Genomic DNA, 26,313 nt, shown 5'->3' with positions numbered 1-26,313 from the left:
ATGACAGTTTTATGGATCATCGATTAAAGGGTTTCTCCAAAACCCTCTACTGGATTTCTGGAAGCTGTTTCAAGTTAAAGCTTCTTCTCCACCCCAAAGTGGAATTTCTCTGCAAGAGAATTCACCACTCAACTGCCTCTGGCCAATTCAGTTTGCAACTGAGAGGCTGATGTTGGTAGTGCAATCTATAGCCTTCAAAGTGGTAGAATTTTAATGGCATAAGGAACTGATTTACAACTATCTTAGCAAATGTGATAGCTAATGTGTGAATTTTTGGTTGCAATTCAATGGTGGACTGAATTGTTTTACAGGCTAAACATATTAGCCACGTCTACACTGTCAGGCTATTTTGAAATCGATGTAAGGCAGCAAGATGTTGAAATCGCTATCCCCATCAGAAGATGGGAATAGCGCCCTACTTCGATGTCTAAGGTTGAAGTAGGGCATGTGTAGACGATCTGCATCCTGCTACATCAAAATAGAGGGGTCCTCCACGGCAGCCATCAGCTGAGGGGTTGAGAGATGCTCTGTCCAGCCCCTGGGCTCTATGGTCACCGTGTGCAGCAGCCCTTAAATCCACGTCCCCCGATTTCCTGTGGCAGGAAGCTGAGAGTGTGCAGGCAGCAGCACAGACACATGCATAGCCTGCATGCCCTCCAGATGCCCCTATCTCCCACCCAGCACACATGGCTGCCAGCCAGCCCCCTGAACGCCCCCAGGGCACACACCTCTAGGGGACCCAAGACCCCCAGCCATCCAGCTGGAGGAGAAGAGGTGGCAGGGCAGGGCCCCTCCTAGTTGAATGCCGAGATCCATGACCTGCTGGGGCTTTGGGGCGAGAAGAAGGTGCTCCAGGTAATGGGGAGCAAGCGGGGGAATGGAGACATATTTGCCCAGCTGGCCGAGGGCCTGGCTGCCCAGGGTCACCATGTCGGCACTCCTGACCATGTCAGGAGTAAGGCCAAAGAGCTGCAGCAGGGTTACGTCCAGGCCCAGGACATGGCCAGCTGGTCTGGGGCTGCCCTCACTGCTCGCCCCTTTTACAGCGAGCTCAGGGAGATCCTTGGCCCATGCTACACCTTCTCCCACCCGGCCACCCTTGACACCTTGGTTGATGAGCCCCAGGAGGCCCCAGAGCTGGAGTCTGGCCCAGAGGCCAGCTCTGCACCACAGGGGCCCCCAGAGGAGCCCACCCCTGGGACAGCAGAGGAGGAGGGCTCCAGCGACAGGGGACTCTGCCCGTCGGGTATTCCCCCGACTGTGGGAGTGGACCATCAGGTATGTACCCCACAGGAACACACCCCCAGGTTAAGGGGCAGGTACAAGAGACATGACCAGGGCCCCCAAATTCACCCAGCTGACCATGGCCCCGGGAAAGCAGCAGCACAGCCCCCAGAGCCCACCAGCACCTGCCCCCCAGGACAGCACCATGCCCCATTCTGGGGGTAGGGGGAGCAGAACCCCCGAAGAGGGTCATCCACGGGGGGGACACCACACCCATCATCATCCCTGGGGAACAGGGGATGGGGACCCAGCAGCAGAGGGGTGGGGGTATGGGCTATGGGTCAGGGCCCAGACTAACGGCTGTCTTCACTCTTCCCCACTCTATTACACAGCTGCACCATCTGAGGGCCATGACAGCAGGGGCACCGCATCCGTTGTGCCAGACAGCCTCTCCAGCACATTGCGCCATGGCAGCCAGGGAACAGAGCAGGGACCAGCCCTGGGGTGAGCCCACCACCGCCAGAGCCAGCCGCGGGTGGCCGCTGACCCCCAGCTCTTCGCCACCCTCCGGTGCCAGGTGGAGGTGTCAGAGAACCACCTGCAAGTGGAGGAGCGTTGGCTCCACTTGCAGGAGAGAGCACTGTCCTGGCACCAGGAAGCTTGGGGGTCCTTCATGAGGCCCTTCAAGCAGATCACTGAGCGGATGCTACCCCCTGCCACTCCATCTGCCATCCTTCCCAGCTGCCCTCCACCTGACCTGGAGCCTGCCAAGGAGGAAGACCACGGGGCTCAGGAGCCAGCCCGGCCATACCTGCCGGTCCTTCTGGCCCCCACCCAGCCTCCGGTCCAGGCGTGGGTCATGGGGTAGGGGGCCAAGGACTGGGCCATGCAGGCCCCCCTTTGTACATAGTGCCCCCCATTATTGTAAATAGTTGACATGTCCCACCCCTCTTTAGTAGCTGTCCCCCCACCCAATGTACATTGTTCCCCCATTCATGTTTAAAAATGTCATCGTTTTTGTTAGGTTTCAATAATGTTCGGTTTATTTAAAACAAACCAAACGTGTTGTGTGCTTTCAGGGTGCGGTAGTGTGAGCGTGGGGGCAGTGTAGTGTGTTGTGGGGAGTGTGGCCACCAGGCTGGCCCCGCCAGCACTCACCCCACAGCCTGATCAAAATGGGCCTGCGGGGCCTCCTGGACCCGGATCCTCTCGTGGTCAGCTTGGCAGCCTGGGGCAGCAACTGGCTGGGGGTAGGCCGTGCCAACCTCCACAGCCCAGCCCTGCACTACCTGGGGGATGTTGGGGAGCCCCACATCCAGGCGAGTGAGGAGACACCTCCAGCGGCCTTTGAGGCTGCTGAAAGTCTGCTCGACCACCTGGCACTCATGGTTCAGGTGAGTGTTGAACTGCTCCTGGCTGGTGCTGAGGTGGCCTGTGTAGGGGTGCATGAGCCAGGGCTGGACGGGATAGGCTGCATCCACCACGAGGCAGAGGGGCAAGGTGGTGTCCCCCAGAGAGATCTCCCTCTGGGGCATGTAGGTCCCCACCTCCAGCTGGCGGCACAGGCCCGAGTTCCTAAAAACGCAGGCATCGTGGGTGCTGCCAGGCCAGCGAACATATATGTCCTGGAAGCGGCCCCAGCTGTCCACCATGGCCTGGAGGACCACTGAGTGGTAGCCCTTCCTGTTCAGGAAGCATCCTCTGCTGTGCTCCGGGGCACGGATGGGGATGTGGGTCCCATGCAGTGCCCCGAAGCAGTTGGGGAACCCCATGCTGGCAAACCCCACAATGGCCACATTGAGGACCCTGATCTGTACGAGCCTGTGGAGCAGCAGAGCTTTCAATGCGGGGACCACCTGGCGGGGGAGGACATGAGCACCTGTGAGGTGTGTGCAGGGTGTGCCTGGCCCTCCCCCCAGAATCCCCCTGGGCTTTCCCCCTCCCCCCCGGGTCCCCTTACCCCCATGATGACAGCCCCGACGGTGGCCTTGCCCACCCCAAACTGCTGTCCTATGGATCGGTTGTTGTCTGGAGTGGCCGGCTTCCAGACAGCGATGCCAACCCGTTTCTCGACAGTGAGGGCACGTCACATGGGGGTGTCCTGGTGCCGCAGGGCAGGGGTGAGCCACTGGCAGAGCTCAAGAAAAGTCTGCCAACTCATCTGGAAATTCTGGAGCCAGCGGTCATCATCCCACTGCTCAAGGAGCAGGCACTCCCACCACTCCGTGCTGGTGGGGTACCTCCATAGCTGGTGGCACACACAGCAGGGGGAGGCCGGGAGGGCCACTTGATGGTCTGGGGTGGCTCCTTCATCCCCCGAGGAGGACAGCTCATCTTCCTGGAGGTGCTGGGTGGCCTCCTCGGCGACACCAAGCCGGGTGGCCACTGCCTCAGAGATGGCCATTTGGGCTTCTGGCTGCTGCTGCTGCTGAGGATTCATGCTGCGTGCACAGGGTCTGCAACTGGTTGTCGGCTCTGCGGACCTGTGCAGTGCAGGCCAAGTGTGTCTGGGAGGGGCCCTTTAAGGGAACAGCTTACTGTTGCCCTGGAAGGGCTAGTCCGCCCTGTGACCCTGTCCATGGCTTTCCTAGCCCTCTTTTTCTGATAGGGGCTGCTTTTGTGTGTAGACGCTCCCCTGTAGGGCCCATTTCGATGTAGCACTTTCCTACATTGATGTTGAACATCGACAGCACCAACCCCAGAGGATGTGTGCACGCTACGCGTTGAAATAGCTTATTTCGATTTCGCTACGTCGAAATAAGCTATTTCGATGTAGCGTCCCAGTGTAGACATAGCCATTAATCTCTATTCTTGTATGGTTGATATACAGAAGAGTTACCAAATTGCTGAATGAATGAATTTGTTAGTCTCTGACGTGGATACAAAGTCTATCAATGATTTCCAAAGAAATCTTATTATGGAAAACCTGTAGATACAGGTCCACAATATCTGGACAATTATATCAGCAGAATTCCATTATTTGGAATTACCACCTATGAAAAGTAAAAATGTCACTGAATCCTTTTTACTTGCAGCACAAAATTTGTGAAATTTTAGGAGTCATTTGAATTTTCTAGAATTGCTGGCAACTGTCTTCGTACTCTTGGCAAATCATATTATCCCCAAAATAATGGTGAACCAAACTCAGTACTGTTGTTCATGAAAATATTCACAAATCGCTTCTTGTGTTGTTCAACCAATGTAATGAAGTTAGTGTTCAAATTAGTTACATAGATCTGAAGCCACATAACATTTTGCTGGGGATAAAATGATCTTCAAAAAACCAAAGGGAAACAAATTCTGTGGCATGAGTCCATCTTCCGTTTGAAAATTGTCCTTCATTCTTGTTAGTTATGTTTTGGTTTCTAAAGCCAAAGAGCAAGGTGCTTCAGAGTCAGATCTCATTTTCTCCATATCTTCCTGGTTTAGGAACGCTGGGGTTTGGTTTAGCAAAAACTTTTTTTTTCACCCAAATAAAACAAAGCATGAACTGAAAGGGTGGGTTTGATCTCACAAGACAAAACCCTAGCTGATCAGATTTTGTAAGACCAAACCAAGGAGTAATTCAGACCCATGTCCTATTTTTCTGCAGTCTGATTGACTGAGCCACCTGATTGGCTGCAGGAGTCACAAGAGTGCCCTTTGCTGCAATTATAATATCCCACTGCTGAGTGGTGGAATTATCAGAAATTTTTAAAGAAAACCTCAGTTATTAATAAAGTACACCTGATTGTATTTCAACAGCAATCTTCAAAGATACCATTTACAGAGAAAAATAGCAGAATTCCAATTATTGGAGAGATTGGACTGTCTTGTGGTTAATGCCCTAGATTATGACTCTCATCAGTACAATTCCCAGTTCTACTACATTCTTCCTGTTAGATATTAATTACCTCTAGGTAGAACAGAATAAACAGAACAAGTTGGAATTAGATAGACTGCACATAGGACTGTTCAAATAATAAAAAAGCAGTTGGTGAATAGTTTCTTGCAACACCAAGTTTGGCTCACCTTTATTTTGTGATTAGAGTTCATTATATGCAAGTATTAAGGCAGCCACTAGTGGCTTATGAGCTAGTAGTTTGTTTCTTTATAATCTAATAGCACTGGTTAAAAAAAAATGAGGTAGTCCCATTGTGTCTATTCTGGCATTTTATGTGAAATCTCTTCCATTTGTGCAGGAAAGTATATTATGTAGTACATGTAGTACACCTTTTGGGCTACGTCTACGGGGCAGCTCTATTTCAAAATAAGATACTTGGCTATTTTGAAATATCTTACTTCAAAATAACACAGACACACACAAAAATGCATTTCAAAATAGCATTTCTGGACGCTTATGCCTATTTTGAAATAGAGCCACAGGATGCCATTATGGCTTATTTCAAAACAGCACTTATTTCAACTTATTCAAAAAAAAAAGATGTTATTCCTCATAGAATGAGGTTTACCAGAATCAAAATAACACACCCACTATTTTGAATTTATTTTGAAATAGCTTGTGTGTTGTTCAGGTGCTGCCAAAGTTATTTCAAAATAACTGCTATTATTTCAAAATAACTTTGCCACGTAGACAGAGCTTTGCCACGTAGACAGAGCTTTTACCTTCTTACACGCAATTTCATTGCCTGAGAACCTTCAGGTGGAGTATTATCAGGTTTGGATGGCAGATCTGACCTGCATCTTGAGACCTGAGATATGGAAGAAAGGAACCACATTTTGTTTGGGCCACATGAAGCCACACTGAGGTTGAAGGAGAATGTCTCAATCTTTCCCTGCGGATCTGGTGAGGCTTCAAATAGGCAATGGTATGTTACCCATGGATCAAAGTAGGGCCACTAAGAGTAGAAGTGGCATCCATTTAAGTCTAACACCCATGAGTTTTGATAATGAGATGATATCCAGGTTATTCTGGTGGACTTGGTCTGGTAACTGTCTGTTTGGGCAAGGAGTAACATGAGGAGTAAATCTCTCCTTCCTCATCCTCATTGATGGAGAATGGAGAAGCTGATCTGGATGGCAGCCTAAGCTGGTATGGTATCTAGTATGCTGGAGTAATATCAGTACCAAGGAGAGGAGAAACCAATGCTGAAAAGACTGCCACATAAATTGTTACAGTATTGAGACCATTGGTACTGAGGAGGCTGTGATTGGCAGTGCTGATGAATTACGTTGTTTGCTAGTACTGATCATTGCATACTGTGGGCTGCGAAAGCAGAAGATGGTGCTATAGACTAGTAGGCTGCATATTTGAGCCTTTCTAGTGCTGCTGAGGAATGAGTGGTAAGTTTTCCTTTGGTACTTCTCTTGCTCACTTAGTGTATTTGGCTGTCAGGGTACCAGAGTGTCCTGCTGCCTCAGAGGTAGTCAGCCTCCATTCACCAGTACTGATAGCATCTCACGGACCAGGAATTCTCTTTTAGCCAATTCCCAAGGAGGAGAGGTCATAGATCATGTTTTCACCAGCTTTTTAGATGAGTGTTCTTTTCTCTAAGAGGATAGTGGGGGATGTGTGTCAGATGCTGCCACTAGAGACCAATGCCCAGGAGTGGTCTAGGATCCCAGATCAGATGCTGGGTGCAGAGTGTTCATCCAGAGAAACTTTAGCATAAGACCTCTTGCTTTTCTGGTGTGGGTATTAAGGTGACAACAATGGGAACACTTTTGCAGAGCATGTCTCTTTGAGACAATAGACCCGTTGCAAGCGTCTGTCACAGACCAGTATTGATTCCCAATAAGTTAGGTGATATTTAAAGCCAGATCATCCAGGCATGCCCTTAAAATAGAAGTTTTGTGCACTATACTAAATGGTTCAATAAAAATGATATTTAATTGAGTAAGGAAAAATATTTTAAAGAAAAATAAATGGAGACAAGAAAGGCAGCTAAACTACTAACCAGCTGGGTTCTAAAATGACTACATCTAATTCTTAAGATAAAGGTAACTTGGAGGCACTATCAATTGCTTAGTCTCAAGCCAAAGATTGTACAGAAGCAACTGGGGTTGGGGAGTTTAGTGTCACAGTGCTACGTAACCATCAGAAGCAGTGTGAGATAGGGGACAGCGCATGTATGACCCAACCGGACACTGCTTTTGAAATTCTCTAATACAGGTGCAGAGATGCAGATTCATCTAAAGCAGAGCACACCAAAGATGCTCATGGAAAAGGAGCAAGTCAGTTAGGCTCCTAAGTTCCTCTTAGAATCTAGCCCTTTGGAGTCACTTTAGAAAATCTTATTGAGGGGCCGTCCTACAAAGTTCTTGTACAACACAAACTTCTACTTTGCAGTTTGGAAGCACACAAATCAAGTATGTGTCTTTCAGAGCACTCGCAAAATTAGCATGAAAAATTGCAGGAAGTAATTAATGGAAGTTCCTGAAATTCAGCCCAAGATAATAAACACATTCTACCAAAAAGATTACAGGACAAGTAGCACAAACTGAGTCTTTCCATTAACTTCAGTGGGTTTTGGATAAGACCTTCAAATAAACAAAACTTCTGTAGAGAGGGGTCAATAAGTACCCACGATCCCCACCTCAGTGGAGTAAGTAGACTAGACTTTTCCATAATGTTGAAAGCTAGTTTTTTAAACACTGTTTAAGATCCTTCCAGCTGATATTGTTTGTTTCCCCGTGTCTGCCAACTGGTATCTTTGTTAGGTTTATTGCCAGGAGGCTAACTTTTAGCATCTGACCTGGCTGCTGTATGGACATAGCCAGTTGTGGTACTCATAATTAATAGATCAATTGAACTATATCTTTTAGTTTCAGTCTAAAACTTAGAAAGCTCAATGTGTCATGTAATAGGCTCAAACATCAAAGAACACTGAAGATAGATGGAATTCAGCAAAGAAATTAAATGTTTGGTATTTTCAGTTTGGCCCCTAGTGAGTAGCCATTCTCATTGTCACATTGAATTGGTAGCCTCTGCTTAAGCAAAAGCCCCTGCTGAATAACCCCAGAGACTAAATTACCTCTCAGTTTTGGAGAAGGAGTTTGCTTCTAGCTAGAATTGAGAGGAATTTGAGGTATACTGACAAAACTATACAGCATTTGCCCATTCAGGATTGCCCATAAATACAGACTCCAAATTCAGGTAGTAAATCTTTGGATCTTAACCTACCAAATATTAATTTGTTAATGGAAAGGTCAATAATACATCGGCCTTTGTTGTTTAAAAGGCAAGTCATCTTCTTCACTTTAAGAGATCCTTTAATAAGGAAATGGGTGCTTGTATTGCGCTACAGTGATGTATTGCAGATGATGAGGAGAAAGCTTCCACAAATACATTTTCTGTAACAGTTTCTGTAGCATCAATGTGAAGCCTGTCATCTTTCACCCCAATGAAAATGATGCAGTTTGCTTGCGATTATAGACTCCTATTGATTTCCAATTTTCACCAGACATGTTCAAGTCCCTTGGGCTCTAGGCACTTGTAGATTCTTACCAGTCCTGCAGTGAAGAAACAATGTGGTAATATAATTGGTGCAGTGTAGCAATAAGACTCTCCTGTTCTACTTTCAATTTAGTCCTTTATTGCAATATCTTGACAGTAGATTTCTTCTTTTTAGTATTAATGGTCTCACATAAGGTTCTTGATGACCAGGCTAAACTTTTCAAAGGCAGTGTGAGTGTTGGCCTTCTTAAAGTTAATGTCCATGCTCCAGAAATGAATCCCATATTCTGAGTACATCGTATTATATAGCATCACTTTTTGCTGGAGAGATTGAGTTAGGTTTTATGTATTTGTATTTTGTTGCACAGTCCCAGTTTACAGTACAGCTTCTATTGAAACCATTTAACACCAGTAAAAGTGCTTATAGGATGGCCTCCCCATTTGAGTATTAAAGTGCAACACAGATTATCCCAAGATGTTACAAAAATGGCATTTATCAAGTCTATTTCAAAATCCAGCAATGTAAAATGTGATCTCTCTAAGATGCAATGTACATCAGTACTGCTGCTATTTAGGCCAGCAACTGTAGTACAGAATATATTCTGATCTTGTTCCACTGATTGTCTGTAATATCTGTTCCCAAACCCTAAATCTGAAACTGACAACACAGATCATGAAACTTAATATGCTCTGTAATGTAATTCATGATAAAGATCAAAGCAATTACACAAAGTTCAGGAGAAATCAAAGCAGATGCATTTCTATTTACAGCTGGAAAGTGCATAGTGTTCATTGCTGATTTAGAGACTGTATCAGGACAAAAGGCTGTATAATTACATAATGCTTATTTTCATGATTGACAGAAAGCCAGTGCTTTTTGTATCCCTGCAGGACAACGCTGCTTGGTATTGTGATGGAACTTCTGTAAAAGTTAGAGCATTAGCTAGTCTAACATTTGCACAGCAAATATCCCATTTGTCTAAAGACAGAGTTCTTGCAGACATTCCACCCTAATTTTAAAGCAGCAGCACCTTGGAGGGACAATTATTTAATATAAAGAGCTATTTAACTGTTCATGTCCTGGATTTGAATGCAATATAATGAATGATGCTCATTCAACTTTTTGATACATTACTTTTATTATGAGTGAAACTTGTCTTGAGCAGCCACACAAGGCTACTTTGTTTCTTACTTAAGACAAGTGGAATAGAAACGTACTAAGTATTGGGTCCATTCAGCAAAGTGCCAAACTCCTTGGAAGCGTTCAGTGCCCTTATCTACCATTTAGGTATTTAAATAAAGGCTGAGTAGCTAGCTGCAGGCCCCCGTTGGCTGTGAGCTTCTCAGAGAAGGGACTGTGCTTAAGAGTTGGGAAACCATCTACCACATTGTGGTTGTTACCACAGTAGCAGCTATAACAAAGAGGCTAACTGGTAGAGGCCCCAGTTATAGTTGCTGTGCTCCTACAGACTGGGCCCTGAACAGTGGAGAACATTAGAAGGAGATGAACAAAGCTGTAGGCAAGCCACTTGAGAAATGAGAATGTAAGTAAGAGATAGAAGAATCAGGATGATGAGCCAAAAACTGTTACAAGAGTTCAATGGAAGAATTACAGTGTTGGGGACCAAATTTTATTCACAATTCAAATATCCTTTATTATCCTTTTAATGAGTAGACTGCTGATAACTATATGAAGCGCTGTTGCTAGTATCTCAATATCAGCACTATGAGAAAAATCAGAAAAAAATGGACTTTTACGGCTAAAGCCTCCCTACTATGGAAGATCAACCCACTGAGGGTTGATCTTCTGGTGTTTTGTTTCACGCATGTGTGAAACAGCACTTTCCAGGGTCAAAGTCGACCCTGGAACTCCTTGTGAGCAGCAAGGATTAAGGAAGGTCAATAGGACCTTCTTCTGTGCCAACAAACATTAAAGTTGATCGCTAAAAGTTGATTTTAGCCATGCAGTTGGTGTAGCTAAGGTTGTGTATCAGAGGTCAACTTCTACAGCTAGTGTAGACATCACCTCAGTGTCTAAGGACCCAATACAAATCCTTGCAGGGAATGGGGCTTGGATCAGAATTTAAAGAAATTCAGGTTGAACATCTCTAGTCTGTCACTCTCTCACCTGGCAACATCTGTAGTCTGGCATAATTTTAGTTAGCCAGATAACTGCTTATCATGGGTGTGGCCAAGTTTCCCATGGTCCCATAAAGTTTGTTTACAGCCACCAGTCTTGGCTCTCAGTGTTCTGGGCTGTTATTTAGCTGTCATTTACCCCTAAATGACTTCTATGAGCCCAGAAAGCAGTGGAAGTGTTGGTAATGCTGGAAGACTATAATGACCTTCCATCGCCTGGTGAATTCTCTCGTTTGGCACCACTCAAGTCCCAAGAGTGATGGACTAAAGAGGTTCAACCTGTAGGATTTTAGTTATAATAGTGAAGTGAGTCAGTATTTGAATGCTAAATTTGCCCACTGAAATCTGAAAAAAACTTCTAATCTTGCCAAAGTGTAATGATAATCTCTTTAATGTGTCCATCATAATATATTATTTTAAAAATCAGAGATTAGATTACATGTATTATCTCATTAGTATCAAGACTTAAATCCTCTTTCTGACATCTCCAGCGAACAGCACTAACAGTAAGATTGCTCAAATGCCCAGGGAGATTTCCTGGTCCTTGTGGAACCTCCTAGTCTGTAGGGAAGAAGTATTCTATCTGGGCATAGTAGCAATCTGTCTTCAGACAGACAGCCTAGAGAGAGGTGGGGTGAATTATGCACCCCACACCCTCCGAGCCACCTTCCTTCTGTTTCTATACCTATGTGCTATCATTCTGATTTATACAAATAAAAATAGTGTTCTACTACAACCTCCAGAAGAGTATTTTATGTTTTAATCTAACCTCTATAGCTGTGTCTACATTTGCCCCCAACTTTGAAGGGGACCTGGTAATCAGGGCCACGGGAGATTATTAATGAAGTGCTGAGGTGCAGCTGCTTTGAAGTTGCCATAGGGGAAAATTAGCCTAACGAAGTATTCACAGCAGCACTTGATTAGTAATCTCCCATGGCCCTGATTACCATGCCCCCTTTGAAGTTGGGGGCAAGCGTAGACACAGCCTATATGTATGCCAGAAACCTAACAAACAGCACCAGTGGGTAGTGAAAACACCTAGAGGCATGTTGATAAAAATGAAATGAATAATTCATCCTTACCATAGAATCACAGAACTGGAAGAGCCCTCAAGAGGTCATAGAATCCAGCCCCCTGCCCCAAGCAGGATCAACCAAAGCTAAGTCATCCCAGCCATAACTATATCAAGCCAGGACTTAAAAACCTCCAGGGATGGCGATTCTACCACCTCTCTAGGCAACGCATTCCAGTGCTTCACCACCCACCTGGTAAAATAGTTTTTCCTAATATCCAACCTACTCCTCTCCTTCTGTAACTTCAGACCATTACACCATGTTCTGCCGTCTGTCACCACTGAGAACAGTTTCTCTCCACCCTTTTTGGAGCACCCCTTCAGGAAGTTGAAGGCTGCTATTCAATCACCCCTCGGTCTTCTCTTCTGCAAACCAAATAAGCCCAAGTCCCTCACCCTCTCCATCGGGTGCTCCAGCCCCTCAGTCATTTTTGTTGCCCTCTGCTGAAAACTGCTCCAGCACATCCATATCCTTTCTATATAGGGGGTTCCAAAACTGGATGTAATACTCCAGATGTGGCCTCCCCAGTGCTGAAAAGAGGGGAACAACAACCTCTCTAGATCTGCTTGAAATTCTCCTCCTAATGCACCCCAATATGCCATTGGCCTTCTTGGCTACAAGGGCACATTGTTTACTCATATCAACCCTTTCATCCACCATAACCCCTAGGTCCCTTTCCACTGTACTGGTGCTTAGCCAGTCGGTTTGCAGCCTATAACAATGCTTGGGATTCTTCCAACCCAGTTGCAGGACTCTACATTTCTCCTTGTTGAACTGCATCAGATTTCTTTTGGCCCAATCCTCCAATTCATCCAGGTCACTCTGGATCCTATCTCTACCCTCCAATGTATCTACCTCTCCTCCAAGCCTGGCGTCATCCACAAACTTGGTGAGGATGCAATCCAGTTCCTCATCCAGATTATTAATAATGATGTTGAACAACACCAGCCCCAGAACCAAGCCTTGGAGCACTCCACTTGAAACCAAACACATCCAGATATTGAGCCATTGACCACTATCTGCTGGGCCCGACTGTCAACCCAGCTTCCTATGCATCTTATAGTCCATGTATCCAATCCATATTTCCTTAAGTTATGGGCAAGAATGCCATGGGAGACCGTATCAAAAGCTTTACTGAAGTCAAGGTATATCATGTCTACTGACTTCCCCATGTCCATAGAGCCAGTTAGCTCATCATAGAAGCTAATCAGATTAGTCAGGCAGGACTTGCTCTTGGTGAATCCATGCTGACTACTTTTGATCACTTTCTCCTCTTCCAAGTGCTCCAAAATGTTTTCGCTGGTACTGAGATAAGGCTGACTGGTCTATAGTTCCCTGGATTGTCCTCTTATCCTTTTTTAAAGATGGAGCACCAACAAAAAATCTGCAGAAATAAGTGCAGAATAACTTATGGAATCTTAGAAGCCTAATAAAAATAATTAATTGTCATCATTTATGGTGACTGACTGATCTAGTATAAAAACAAATCCAGTTTCACTGTGACCAGTTCATAATTTTATATTTATTTCATTTGAATCATCACCATCTTGACATTCTAGAAAAGGATCTTCATAAATCTTGAACTTGAAAGCACAGAAGAGTCAGAACACCCTATAGAAGTGATTTAAATACAAATCTATTTTTAAAGGTCCTGAGCCTAATTCAAGAGCTGGAGTGTGTTTACTTCCAGATTGTTACAATCCCAGGATCATTGTGGGAGAAGTTGACAATGTCTGCCTTTCTTACAGAACAAAATAAAAGATGCAACTATCGTAACAAGCAAAAATACTGATATAGCAAAGACTTTGAGAAATATGGCTATAAAGCTTGATACCCCCAAAATATTCAGCTAAAACTAAAGAATAGCATAGCAAGGTTAAAAAATAAAAAAGGATGCTAACCAGTTCAGCTGCAAGCCTAGACTCCTCCTAACAAACCTAGAGTATTGACAACCTTTCCCACAGTAACGCAAGACACACAGTTCTCATTAATAATAATTAAATTTAAGCTAGTGATTGTCAAAGGAGGTTGCTATATATTTTGGAGATGAAAGTTGTCCTGAAATCAGATAATGAACTGAATATATTTGAGCTTAACTAGCATAAAATGAGTCAAAGGATAGCACCCACTAATAAAATGTAGACAGTATTTGACTGGTATATATCCTGGGAGACTACTGCATAAAATCAAAACCCACAATAAAATTAAAACAAAAGAGATTAAATAACCAATCAATATGTAAATTTAAATTACCCCAAACAAACAGCAACACCAGCAGCAATGCAATTTTAAAGCTGAGATGAAATTACAGTAAATTATTCTCTCAGTACAGTGACTTGTGGATATTTGCAAAGCAGGACATACAGACATGGTAATGACACAGGATTTCAAATACAGCAAGAGGCTAAAGACTAATTAGGATCAAAAAATGTCCAGGTGATTTGCTCCCTAGAGAAACAGAGTTCTTACATCATCATCATCTCAGTCCTTGGCATGGAAAGAATGTCCAAAGGCAAAGGACTGCAACTCTTTTGATCCCCAGCTGATGGATGGCTGATGGGGTTATGGATAGCCCCGAAACTATTCTAATGTTTTCAGTAGACACGCCGAGTCTCTGAACAACCACAGGATCAAGAGCATAAGCCACTTTTTCATGCACACAGGCTGCACTGAGGACAGCTCAGATGTGGCACAAAGTTATGTCCCCTAAAAAAAGTCAAATATCTTTCAAGTTGTCCCACATATGATAATGTTTTTGTGAGCTTTAGGATAACAATCTGGAACCTAGCACCCCCAATGCATACAGCAGGCTCAGCACCTGTGGAAAAAAAGCAAGCTAAAATTAACTCTTTTGCTATAACTAATCCATTATTTTAGACACAGAAAGTAACATCTTTGTGGACCATTAGCAGTCTCCATTCAGAGGTTGGGACTGGACAACAAGAGATGGATCACCCAATAAATTTCATGCTCCTTCTGAAACATCAGGTATCGACCACTGTCAGTAGACAGGTCACTGAGCAAGATGGGCCATTAATCTGACACATTATGGCCATTCCTGTATGTAATGTGCATCCGGTGGGTATTCCTGCTAGCTCCCCAGCCCTTCATACAGACCTTGTTAGCCTCTCTCCATTACTTCCTACATTCTTCATCTCTTGAACCTAAGGGAATCAACAATGGGAGTCGCAGTTTGATTGGCCTGATAAAGTTCATCAGAAAAGGCCCAAGGCCCAGTCTATAGCTCATTCATATTGATAGTCTCTGGGAAATACAGGAGGTTTCACATATAAAAATCCCCCTACTTTGCAGCAGAGGAACAAGTTCTTCACTTTTCAGATAACTTTGCCTAGCTGTCTTCTGCTGCCTTCAGCCATGTCCTAGTCTATGCAGTATTGCCTCATGAATACAGCACTATCCTGGATTGAGTTCCAGACTCTGCCACTTGTCTCCTAGGTGACCATGGGCAAGTCACTCACTTGCTCTGTGCCTCAGTTTCACCAATTGTAAAATGCAGATAAGCATACTGCTCTACATTACAAAGCACTTTGAGTTCTACTAATGAAAAGCTCTTCATAAAAGCTGTGTATTAGCAATAATGGGGCATTAAATTAGCAGGGAGGGGGTGGGTAGGCTTGACAATTGAAGCTTGCCGTGCCATTATGGTAGCAGCTTCTTAAGATTACTATTCTCCTGTAGCTCACTAGAAAGGAGCTCTAATCTTTCAGATCCTCAGTCCTGAAGTTTAATATCTAAAGGAGGTTGGGGAAGAAAATCGTAGGACAAGGGCAGGCATGCAGCAGTCCCAAAGCCAATTTTTATAGTTCTACAACCATATTTTCCTGGTTCTAAAGATGTTTCTCGCCTCCTATATGTAAAACTCCAAAAAAGAGGAATTGACTGACCATACTATTTTAAATATATTTTTTAAAAACTGCAGAAAATACCTTCATCCTCTAATTGCTTTCAGTTATAGAAATCTCAGGTGTTGACAGCCCCCCAACAACCACAGGATTCTCACCTGCAACCACAGACTATACCACAATACGACCAATCCTGGAACTTGTTCTTGCAACAAGCCCCATTGCCAGCTTTGTCCACATATCTATTCTGGAGATACCATCACCGGACCTAACCAGGTTATTCGCAGAATCACAGGCAAATTCTCATGTTCCTCTACTAACATCATATATGTCATCATGTGCCAACAATGCCCACATACTTGTAGACAGGACAAACAGTAAACACGCTTCGATAAAGAATGAATGGACACAAAACAGACATCAAAAAGTTCTTAACTCTCAAACCTGTCAGCCAGCACTTTAATGGAGTGGGCCATTCTGTAAATGACCTGAAAGTTTGTGTTTTACTGAAAAGCAACTTTAAGAATTGTGTGCAAAGAGAGATTGCCAAACTCTCTTTTGTATTCAAATTTGACACATTAACACATGGTTTGAACCAGAACGTCAATTACCTGGGTCATTATATGGACTCTTTTACATACTTTGTTTCATCTGACTCTTGACTTCCCCCGCCCCCACCACCCCTCTGCTCTTCTGATTTGCCCACTTTGATTACAATTTTTCTGATTTGTCAACCTTAATAACTATTTTTGGTTCTCTGTGCCTTAAATATTGAGTCTGTTCTGGTACGGCTATGCTCTGAAGAAGTGCATCTATCCCACAAAAGCTCACCACCTAATACATTACTTTGTTAGTCTTTAAAGTGCTACGGGACTGCTTTTTGTTTTGACATTTTGTACAGAAATGTGTTGTTTGTTAATAATTGATGGTAAATATCAGCTAAAAGACAGTGTTCAACATAGGCATATAACAGTATATATTTTAAAACGAGTGGTATATAGTAAGCAGTACATTTAATCAGGAAAAAAACAAAAATGTAACGTGAAAAAGCCATTAAGACTGGGACATTAACTGCTATATCTCACAACTGTCCTTTGTATAACAAGGATTACTGCATTTTATTTTAGTTCTCTGTGGCTGTGTCTAGACAAGCCCCCAACTTCAAAAGGGGCATGGTAATTAGGGTCTTGGATGATGACTAATGAAGTGCTGTGGTGCATATGCAGCACAACTTTAGGCTAAATCTCCCCTGCAGCAGCTTCGAAGTGTGAAACTTCGAAGTGCCAGCTTGTGTGTAAATGTTGAGGAGTAAAGGGACTTGGAAGAGTTGCAGGTGCTTCGAAGTACCCAAGGCTGACTCGCAGCTACACACAAGCTGGCACTTCAAAGTTTCACACTTTGAAGTTGCCACGGGGGAGATTTAGCCTAATGAAGTGCCGCATATGCACCAGAGCACTTCATTAGTACAGTAATCTCCCAACATCCTAATTACCACGTCCCCTTCAAAGTTCAGGGCTAGTCTAGACACAGCCAAGAAGTGTCTTTTACCTCAATAATGCAGGCATTTCAATGTTCCCAAATGTGGTCTGAAGTGCAAACCTCAATGAAGGTCCACCTTTATTACTGTGTTTGGTTAGTCAGAAACAGGACTTTTTTTTCAAATAAACTGAATTGATACAGGAAGGTTAAAAGGGAAAAAAAGATCATATCACTTGGTGTCTATACTAAGACAAGCAGAAAATTTTAAAATAAATTTTCCATTCTTAGGTCATGCAATGCAGCCAAATTTATAGCCACAGCCTAAAAAGTTCTATGAATTCCTCCCCTACGCCTATCCGAATGTTTCCCTGTCTCTGATGTTAAGGGCCTTTTATTTTGAGGTGTTTCAGTAAGACATTTCAAATCACCCTTCTGCAGGGAACAGTCTCATGGAACCAACTTTCTTCCCCCTCACTATCACAAATAACTAGAAGAATAAGTGCCATATGACAATGTCAGCTCTATCTTACAAGCAAGTACTTCACAGGTAACCATTTGGGATCTAAGCTCCAGCAACAATCCCTGTTCCATACGTTTGAGGTGAGAAAGTGCTGGTGTCACAAGAACAGGGCTTCCTGGAGCACAGTTCACAAACCATAGAGTCCGTATGCACAGTTTCAAACCTCAACTGTTTATGCTGCAATCCCACTTTTTCAACCGGGATAACTGTTCCTTTTGTAACAGCCTCCATAATTCATAAGCAAGTATTGTGGATGTTGTCCATTTACATGCAGAAAGCCTGTGTTCTGAATACACACTTTGCATAGACATGCAGTCATCCTACTCACATTCATCAGTGCCTGCTGATGTGACAGTGTGGTACTTAAAAGCCATACACAGATAGTCCTTGACTTACAAAAGGGTTATGTTCCGAACACCTGGTCATAACTCGATTTGGTCGGAAATACCCTTATACTGTAATCCCTCAAGGTACATGAGGGTCATGTTCCATGCAAGGCTCGCAGACCTTGAATTTTGCATAAGACGGGGACAGCTAGGGGGGGATGGGTTGGAGGCCTGGTAGGAGGCAGGAGGGTTACACCTGAGGTGGGTTAGGGCAGCAGGGGTGTGGGAGTGTGCAGCTGAGCTGGGGCTTGCAGGAGGTTGGGCCCAGGCAGCAGGGGTTGGGGCAGGGGTTGAAGCCCGGGGCTGTGGGGGTGGTGAATAGGGGCTTTGGAGCTGGAGCCCTGCATGCTGGGGGTTGGGAGCCCTGGGTTCAGGTTGAAGCCAGAGCCCTGCGTGCCTGGAGTGTGACCTGGGGCTGTGGGGGATTGGGGGGGGTTGAACGGGGTGAACCAGGGCGGAGGGGCTTAGCTGAGGAGTTAGAACTTCATGTGCCTACAGCAGCTAACAGCTGGAGCACTGGCGGCTGACGGCCCAGTGCATGCTGGGGTTGAGCCAGGCGGAGGGGGGATTGAGCGGGGGCGAACCGGGATGGGGGTGGGTTGAGCAGGCAGGGGCGATAGAGCTGCAGCGCACACCACAGGCGGCAGACAGCTGGAGCCCCAAGCGCAAGGGCAGGGGTTGAGCCGGGTGGGGGGTGCACCAAGGCAGGGTGGTTGAAGGGAGGGGAGTTGGAGCCAACGCCCCAGTCACAGGTTGAAGTTGGAGTCCCATGCATGGGAGGGTGAACTGGGCCTTTAGCAGGGGTCTGAACCAGGCGGGGGAGAGGTTGGAGGAGGGGAACACCAGGGCAGGGTGCTTGAGCATGTGTCAGGTTGGAGCCCTGCACATGCTGAGCCAGCCATATGTGGGGGGTGATCTGGGGCTACATAGGGGTTGGGCGGCTGGGTCTGGGTCTGCGGGGGTTGGGTCTGGGTGGGGGAGTCAAGGCCTGGGTGTGCAGAGGGGTTGGGGCACAGGGTTGGAGCCAGGTCCATGGGGGTTGGAGGGGAGCCCCAGAGGCTGGAGCCCCCCACTGTGGGAGGTGAGCTGGGGCATGTTGTGGGGGGGTGAGCTGGAGGTTGGTCGTAAGCAGGAATGGTCATAAGTCGATGTGTTCATAAGTCAGGGATTGCCTGTAGATGCACTCTTCTACACTTCCAAAAGGCTGAAGTTTATATTGCTTACACTTGCCAAAAGCCTGGACAATTTAATCTTCAAAGATGGAGGTTTGGGAAAGAGAAGCAATATATGAAAACAAGTGGCTAGAATATAAACTGAACTACTCCTAGCAATTGCAATGGTGTGCAATTATAGGGAGATACACAAAGCATATATCATGTGCAGCGTCCAAGTTAAACAGAAACAATACTCTGCAAATATCATGGATTTCTACTTTTGTCTTAGGATGGTATTAAAAATTAGAAATGTCTGAGCACCTTCCTCCTGCCTGTGACTGCAACAGCTCCTTGACAATCTCAAAATTAAATATACCTCAATATTAGAACAGTCCAGGCTTCAGAGGGTAGCCCATGGCATGACATAATACTAAAGTAATAAATGAACAATCTTATTTTATATGAAAGAGGGAATGTGGAGATAGAAGGGGATATGAAATGGCATCCACAGTTTCACACATCAGGTCTCATTAATCTTACTGAGGAATAGGGTCTTTACAAAAGGAGACCAGGCCACATCAAGAATTGAAAGGAAATATGGAAAGTGAGGAGGCAATTTTTTACTCTAGTTCTTATGTGTTTTAAATTAAGTGGCTTTTGTAAGCGTTTGAGCTAAAAAAAAGTCAGTAATTCCTACTAGAGAATTGCACTTGGAGGTTATTGATGTTTCTTTGGCTGCAAACCTTTTCTGGCAAGGAGATTAGCTCAAGGCTGCAGCCAAAAAAGGAATGGAAATAGTCATTAGTTTACGATAGTTCTCCCCATATATAGGATCTATTTAGCAAATACCTTTCCAGTCGTATGTTTTTCATTACAAGTGGCTAACATCAGTACCGACATCTTGCAGATGTGAATAGCTTTGATTCCTCCCCCGCCCCCCACCACTTTACAAATAAGTTGGCATGGAAACAACTCTTTTCTGGCAACATGACATATAATTCTAGGCAAATGCATTTAACATAGATGAATAGTTCAGGAATATGCCTATAACAAAAGTCATCTTGAAAGCTGCTCTGCATTTGTTAATGTTTATGACACCTTTCTCAAGTCAGGGTCTGAAACCAAATGCTTTAATTTTAAGTACTGAGGCAAAATTTCTCATTGCTTTAATACCACGTGTGTTAGCTGATCTCTCACATTTATTTTATCAACACAATATAAAGCAAAAATCCTGAATGTTGAGATTTAACACCCTGTATTAAATTGGCCTTTGAGTTTTGAAATAGGCAATTTAGCAATGAACTGACTCCATACCCAGCAAACAAAATGAGGTAAAGAGGACTGCAACATCTGTCTACACTACAGATACCGTGATACAGCTGTATTGTTGTCCCATTTAGTTACTCTTTGCTTAAAGACAAGAGGTCTCCCCTTTAAAGCACCCCGAACAAATAGCATTAGCCATCTTAGCAGAAGACCCTTTCCTGTTGACTTTGCCCTATTCACATCAGCGTTTTTGTCAGTGAAACTCTTGTCAGTCAGGAGGATGTTTTTTCATATCCCTGACCAACAAACCGTTCGCCAAAAACGCTGCATGATCATAAACAAGTGATCTGGTTTGCTTAATGCTGGAATTTCCCCTCTTCACAATTTTGAGCATCAGTCAAACAAAAACCCCAAAGATCCTGTTCATAAACTGGGTTTAGTGTGGGTTAGGGTGGACTCCACTCAAATCTGCCCTGCAGTAGGAGACATCCTGGGGAGGTGGTGGTGGGCGGGGGCATTAGTAAGACAGTCCCTCTAGCAACAGGATGCCTCTGTAAAGGTAGCTTAGCTCAGACTTGCACAGCCCAAAGATGCCTTAGAAAGTGTCACATCACAGACTTTGGGGAAGGAGGCTGACAGCCCCTTTCAAGTCTATTCATAAGGTTTGGAGAAAGGATGAGCCATCTTTCCTTCTTCTTGAAGGGAAGCTGGCGAGATTTTTTTTCCTTCTAGCAATCATGACCCTTCCTTCTACTAGGTCATACTAGAGAAGAAGGTATGACACCATGTTGCCCCTTCCATTAGATTCTCTCACTCCAAGCCAAGCTTCTTTCAGTTAAGATGTTTTGAAATGGCTCCTTCTGAAGGCCCAATATCCTGCAAGTCTCCAGCAACATTCCCACAAAGGATACACAAGCAAATCTATGACAGCAAAATACGACATTGTCATACCACCACATATTCCTGAACTTTAATAAGTAACTGTATGTCTACACAAAATGGGTGTTAAAGCAGAGGCTTTCTGCCTACAGGTGGGATGTACCCACAACAACATTTACCCATGAATCATGGAGACCATTACAAAACTGTGCCTTAAAATATAAAGAAAATTTGCAGTTTCATTTCAGTGTACCTGAGTCCAACATCGGCTTTTAAGTCTCAGGAACAGTGAGAGTCTGTGAAACAGTAGAGGATGGCCCAGTGTAGGGAGAGGTAGGATTTAGAGGGAAGCAACAGAGGAAACACCATCATTTTAAATTAACTTGGGATAGGCATTCAGATTTCTGGGCTATGGTTATACTACCAAGTTTTGCCAACAAAATTGTCGACAAAACTGGTGGAACATTCACACACAAAATGCATTTTGTTGACAGTTTGTCATCAAAACTCAGCACTTTCACTGGCAGCCTTCTGACTCTTAGCTATGAAGCATAATGCTGCTGTTGACAGATTCTGTTGACAATAATGCTGTGTGGACACTCAGGGGCAGGGGGGAGGGAACGGGCATCTCTCAACAGACAGGGCATCCAAAATAACAGACAACCCTGTCTGCTGTCCTTCTGGGGGCCTGTTTTGCTGAAAGAGCAGCCAGGCAGTCCCTCTGCTCTGTTGACAGAGCAGAGCGCTCTTACGATTGGCTTTTGTCTGTGGTTAGCTCTGTTGACAGAAGTTTTGTTGGGAAAACTCTTCCAACAGTGATTTCTCTTGACAGAGGCCATGTCTACACGAGCCCCAAACTTCGAAATGGCCACGCAAATGGCCATTTCGAAGTTTACTAATGAAGCGCTGAAATGCATATTCAGCGCTTCATTAGCATGCGGGCGGCAGCGGCACTTCGAAATTGACGCAGCTCGCCGCCATGCGTCTCGTCCAGACGGGGCTCCTTTTTGAAAGGACCCCACCTACTTCGAAGTCCCCTTACATGGGAATAAGGGGACTTCGAAGTAGGCGGGGTCCTTTCTAAAAGGAGCCCCGTCTGGATGAGACGCGCGGCGGCAAGCCGCATCAATTTCGAAGTGCCGCTGCCGCCCGCATGCTAATGAAGCACTGAATATGCATTTCAGCGCTTCATTAGTAAACTTCGAAATGGCCATTTGCGTGGCCATTTCGAAGTTTGGGGCTCGTATAGACGTTGCCAGAGTGTTGTAGTGTAATTGCAGTCCTGGTGTTTCCCCAAACCAGAGGCTTAACTTTTTGAAAGTTGATCATATCTAAAGGAATCTGGCATGAACTAAGCCCAATAAATAAGAGGAATTTTAATTTAATAGAATTAACATTGAAATGAACCTAATTAACAAAATGGTCTGCACTAAGACCATGTGAGAATAGAGCATGGATCACGCTTCTTTGTACCAAGATCTAAAATTCATTAAAACACAACCCTTGACTACTATATTGGAATTGCATGCAAATTAGGCTTTGTTGAATGCACTGGCTTTATTGGTATAGGTAGGTGCATTTTACATGACACTGTCAGAGTAAACAACCTTCTTCTGCCCTTTTAAAAATAGGAGAGAAATGAATTGGCCCATGGTGGCACATATAAAAACATATTATGGCTGACTGTTTCAGATTTATCTCATTTGCCATCTATGAATTGTTCACATTACTTTGTAAAAAAGAGACACAATAAACATAAATGTGTAACATATTATGAGGATGTATTTAAGCATCTTTTATATACTTGGTTTCCATAGTCTGAAACATTCAGTTGAAAGAATAGAGAATTAGAACAGACTCCATTTATTTTACTGATTTTTGAATGTTATTTTTCCTAATGAATGCATATGTTTGGGATGATAAATGATCCACTAGATAAAGCTCAAGTGGGTTTTTATGCTATCTGTTTTGATTACACTGCTGTTAATGTAGTGCTGCATCCACCATTTGAATTGTATCATTTTTCTGCCATCAGCCTACAATACAGGCAAAAAATATTGCTAGGAGTGAGCTTAGATTCACTAGTATTTTAATTTATTTAATAAGATCTAATTGCTCACTTCAGGATTTATTTTAGTTCTCTCCCCTGACCCTATTGAGAGTTAATCAGTTTCTTGGTTCTAATTAGATGTCAGTATTAGTAGCTACTAATACATAAGAGATAATGACACCATCACACAAGACGCAATGTCCAACACATGACCCTCATTCCTTAAATTATGCCCTAAGGATTTCTAGGGAAGACTGAGTTCTCTGTAGTTTGCCAGCTATGGTACCTTGTTCTGTCACATCCAGCATTAGACAGGCACTTCCTGACTCTATGAGGATTTTTAATGGGAATTATAGCTCTTGTTTTTCCATCTCATTTCAGGAATTTAGCATGCAGCATTTTTTCCAATATACAAATGATGTAAAGAAAGCTCAGATAATACTAAAGCATTTCAATATTAGACTGACAAGCTACCTGTTGGAAATTAACACATACATTTTTATTTTATGACTTCTTGTTCCTGACCTGCATTTTGTAGCATATTGGTAGGATCAGCAGAGAGTATATTAGGAAAATACTTGCTCTGTTTTGAGTGCTTCAAGTACAATAGGATAGCAAAGTCAGTTTTATAGGGCCTCCTTGTAAGAACTCTGCTGTCCATAACTGTGAGAGGTTGATCAGAGTTAAGAAAATATCCTCTACATCTAGGCAGAGCTTAAATACATTTGTGACATGCTTTACTGTGAAACAAAAATATAAAAAGTGCCTTTTAAGGACCTAAAACTGCCAATATTTACTTCAACCACACCCTAAATGAAAGGTCCAAAATGGGCGTCTTTCCATTCAATTCAGAGAGAGAGACAGACACCCACACCCCCCCCTCAAACCAGCCAAAGTCCTTTCTGCTAGAGCGCTGATTGCTAAATGCATCCCCCAACTTTTTACAGACCCATCCTCTTTATACTATGCTATGTTCACCTAACGCTCCACAAGTAGCACAGCCCTGCCTTCTAGGATGGAAAGATTCCTGTTGTCCAGAAGTCCCAGACAAGTAGAATTGCTATCTGGTCAAATAGAAGTGGCACATTTCATGGCTACTGGGAGTATATCTGCACTGGTGTGATGGATGCTCCCAAGACCAACAAACCAGGAAGTGAATTGGGGACCTGCAGATCTAAAAAAACATGCGTTATATTGGCAAAGAGGAAAAGGAGGAGAGTGGGGGAAAGAAGGGGCTCGGCAGAGCATTAAGTGAGAGTTACTAAGAGGAGGAGGAAGAGCCTAGCCACCAATGTAATGTCTCAGAGTAAGACTAAAGAGTAAGGCTAAATCTGTTCTACAAAGTTTTGTGGGCGTAGCTATGTTGGTCAGGGGTGTCAGGAAAAAAAAACCTCACAAGCTTAGCCAACATATATATGTCAGAAAAGCTACCAGTGCAGACATAGCTACATTGACGCGATTAGCTAAGGACACAAAAGCAGTGTCATTTGGGGAGGTAATGTTACTAAACTAAAAGAAAAATACCTTGTGTCAGCGTAAATTATACCTATACTAGAGGGCTCAGCCAGATTACCAGCAGAACATCTGTAGCATAGACAAGGTCTCATGTGCTGCTGAGTATAGAAGAGGCTGAGTCTCACTATGAGCGTGTTATGTATTGGAATTCTAAACAGAGGCCAGTGGTGACTAAATAAGGAAGATTTTGCAGCAAAGTAGTTCCAGAGCAATTGTTTCATTTGCCAGCCAACTCAAAATGGGCTGTTTAACAACTTTGTAAATATAATGACTTGATTTTATCTTCAGAAGGAATTGCAAAGGATAAGACTGCAGCAAGGCAATTCAAAAGTAGGCATGTGTACTGTAGTGGGATGTAGAAATGTAAATAAAAATTTGAACTTACCAAGCAATCTGGAACAGGCCTTGTAGAAAGATGATTTATAGTTTTTGTTACTTGTTGCTGCAAAATCAAAGCTTCAGTCAATTTTTAGGAAGGAGATGGTCTCCTATTTGCTGCAGCCTCAACTGCAAGGCCAGCTGCTGCTGCTGATGATTGGGCCAGCCTGATTACTTTGCATTTTAAAGTCAGCTTAGACTCCATTCTTCCAGCACATTTATAGGCATATGAGAGAGAGATCATATAAATAAAAGCATGATGGAATTTGACCACTTTTTTGATTAATCCCTCCTCTCCCATCAGCCTGCAGCTGCCAAAGTGATACTAAAAATCTTAGCCAACTGAGCTTAAACACAGTCAGATATAAAAAAAAAAGGTGACACTTAAGCTTGGTTTAGACTACAAAAGGTTTCTCAGTACAGTTACATGATAATGTAAGAACCAGTGTCTTGACGAAGGCCCTTTTTTCGCTGGTGTAATTGCATTTAGACTAGGGCTTTTGCGCATGTAAAAGTTTATATAAAAATCACTTAGGAATGTGATTATGTTTATCTTGCCAAAAGCAAGATCTTTCCATCAGATGGAAAGCCACAGACCTACACACTATGGGAACCCCAGTGTCTCTAAACCTGAGGCAATTTTCCTGGTGGGCTGCTCAAAAGCTGGGTTCCAGTGAACTTGATGGGAATCAAACCATCTCCATGAAATATTTAGGTGGAAATTTGCCTGTTTCTCAATAAAAATATTTTGTTAGAATTTTTCTGACCAGCTCTGGAAGCCTCACTTTATTCACATTAATGCTGTACACCATTGGATGGAACTCAAGCTAGAACCAGCACCTAGTCAAAGCTTAAGTTTGTAGTGAAAAAAAGTCCTAGGGCTGCAAGTCGGGTCAGAATACTTAGATACTATGAGTATGTGCCTCATCTATTCAAACTTGCAGAAACTGACCAGCGCCAGATGCAAGACCAAGTCTAGGTTGAAGGCATT

The sequence above is a fragment of the Carettochelys insculpta genome, chromosome 9 (genome assembly GCF_033958435.1).
Source record: "Carettochelys insculpta isolate YL-2023 chromosome 9, ASM3395843v1, whole genome shotgun sequence".
Lineage (NCBI taxonomy): Eukaryota > Metazoa > Chordata > Testudines > Carettochelyidae > Carettochelys > Carettochelys insculpta.
The sequence above is the reverse complement of the archived record's forward strand: the minus strand, read 5'-3'. Positions refer to the sequence as shown.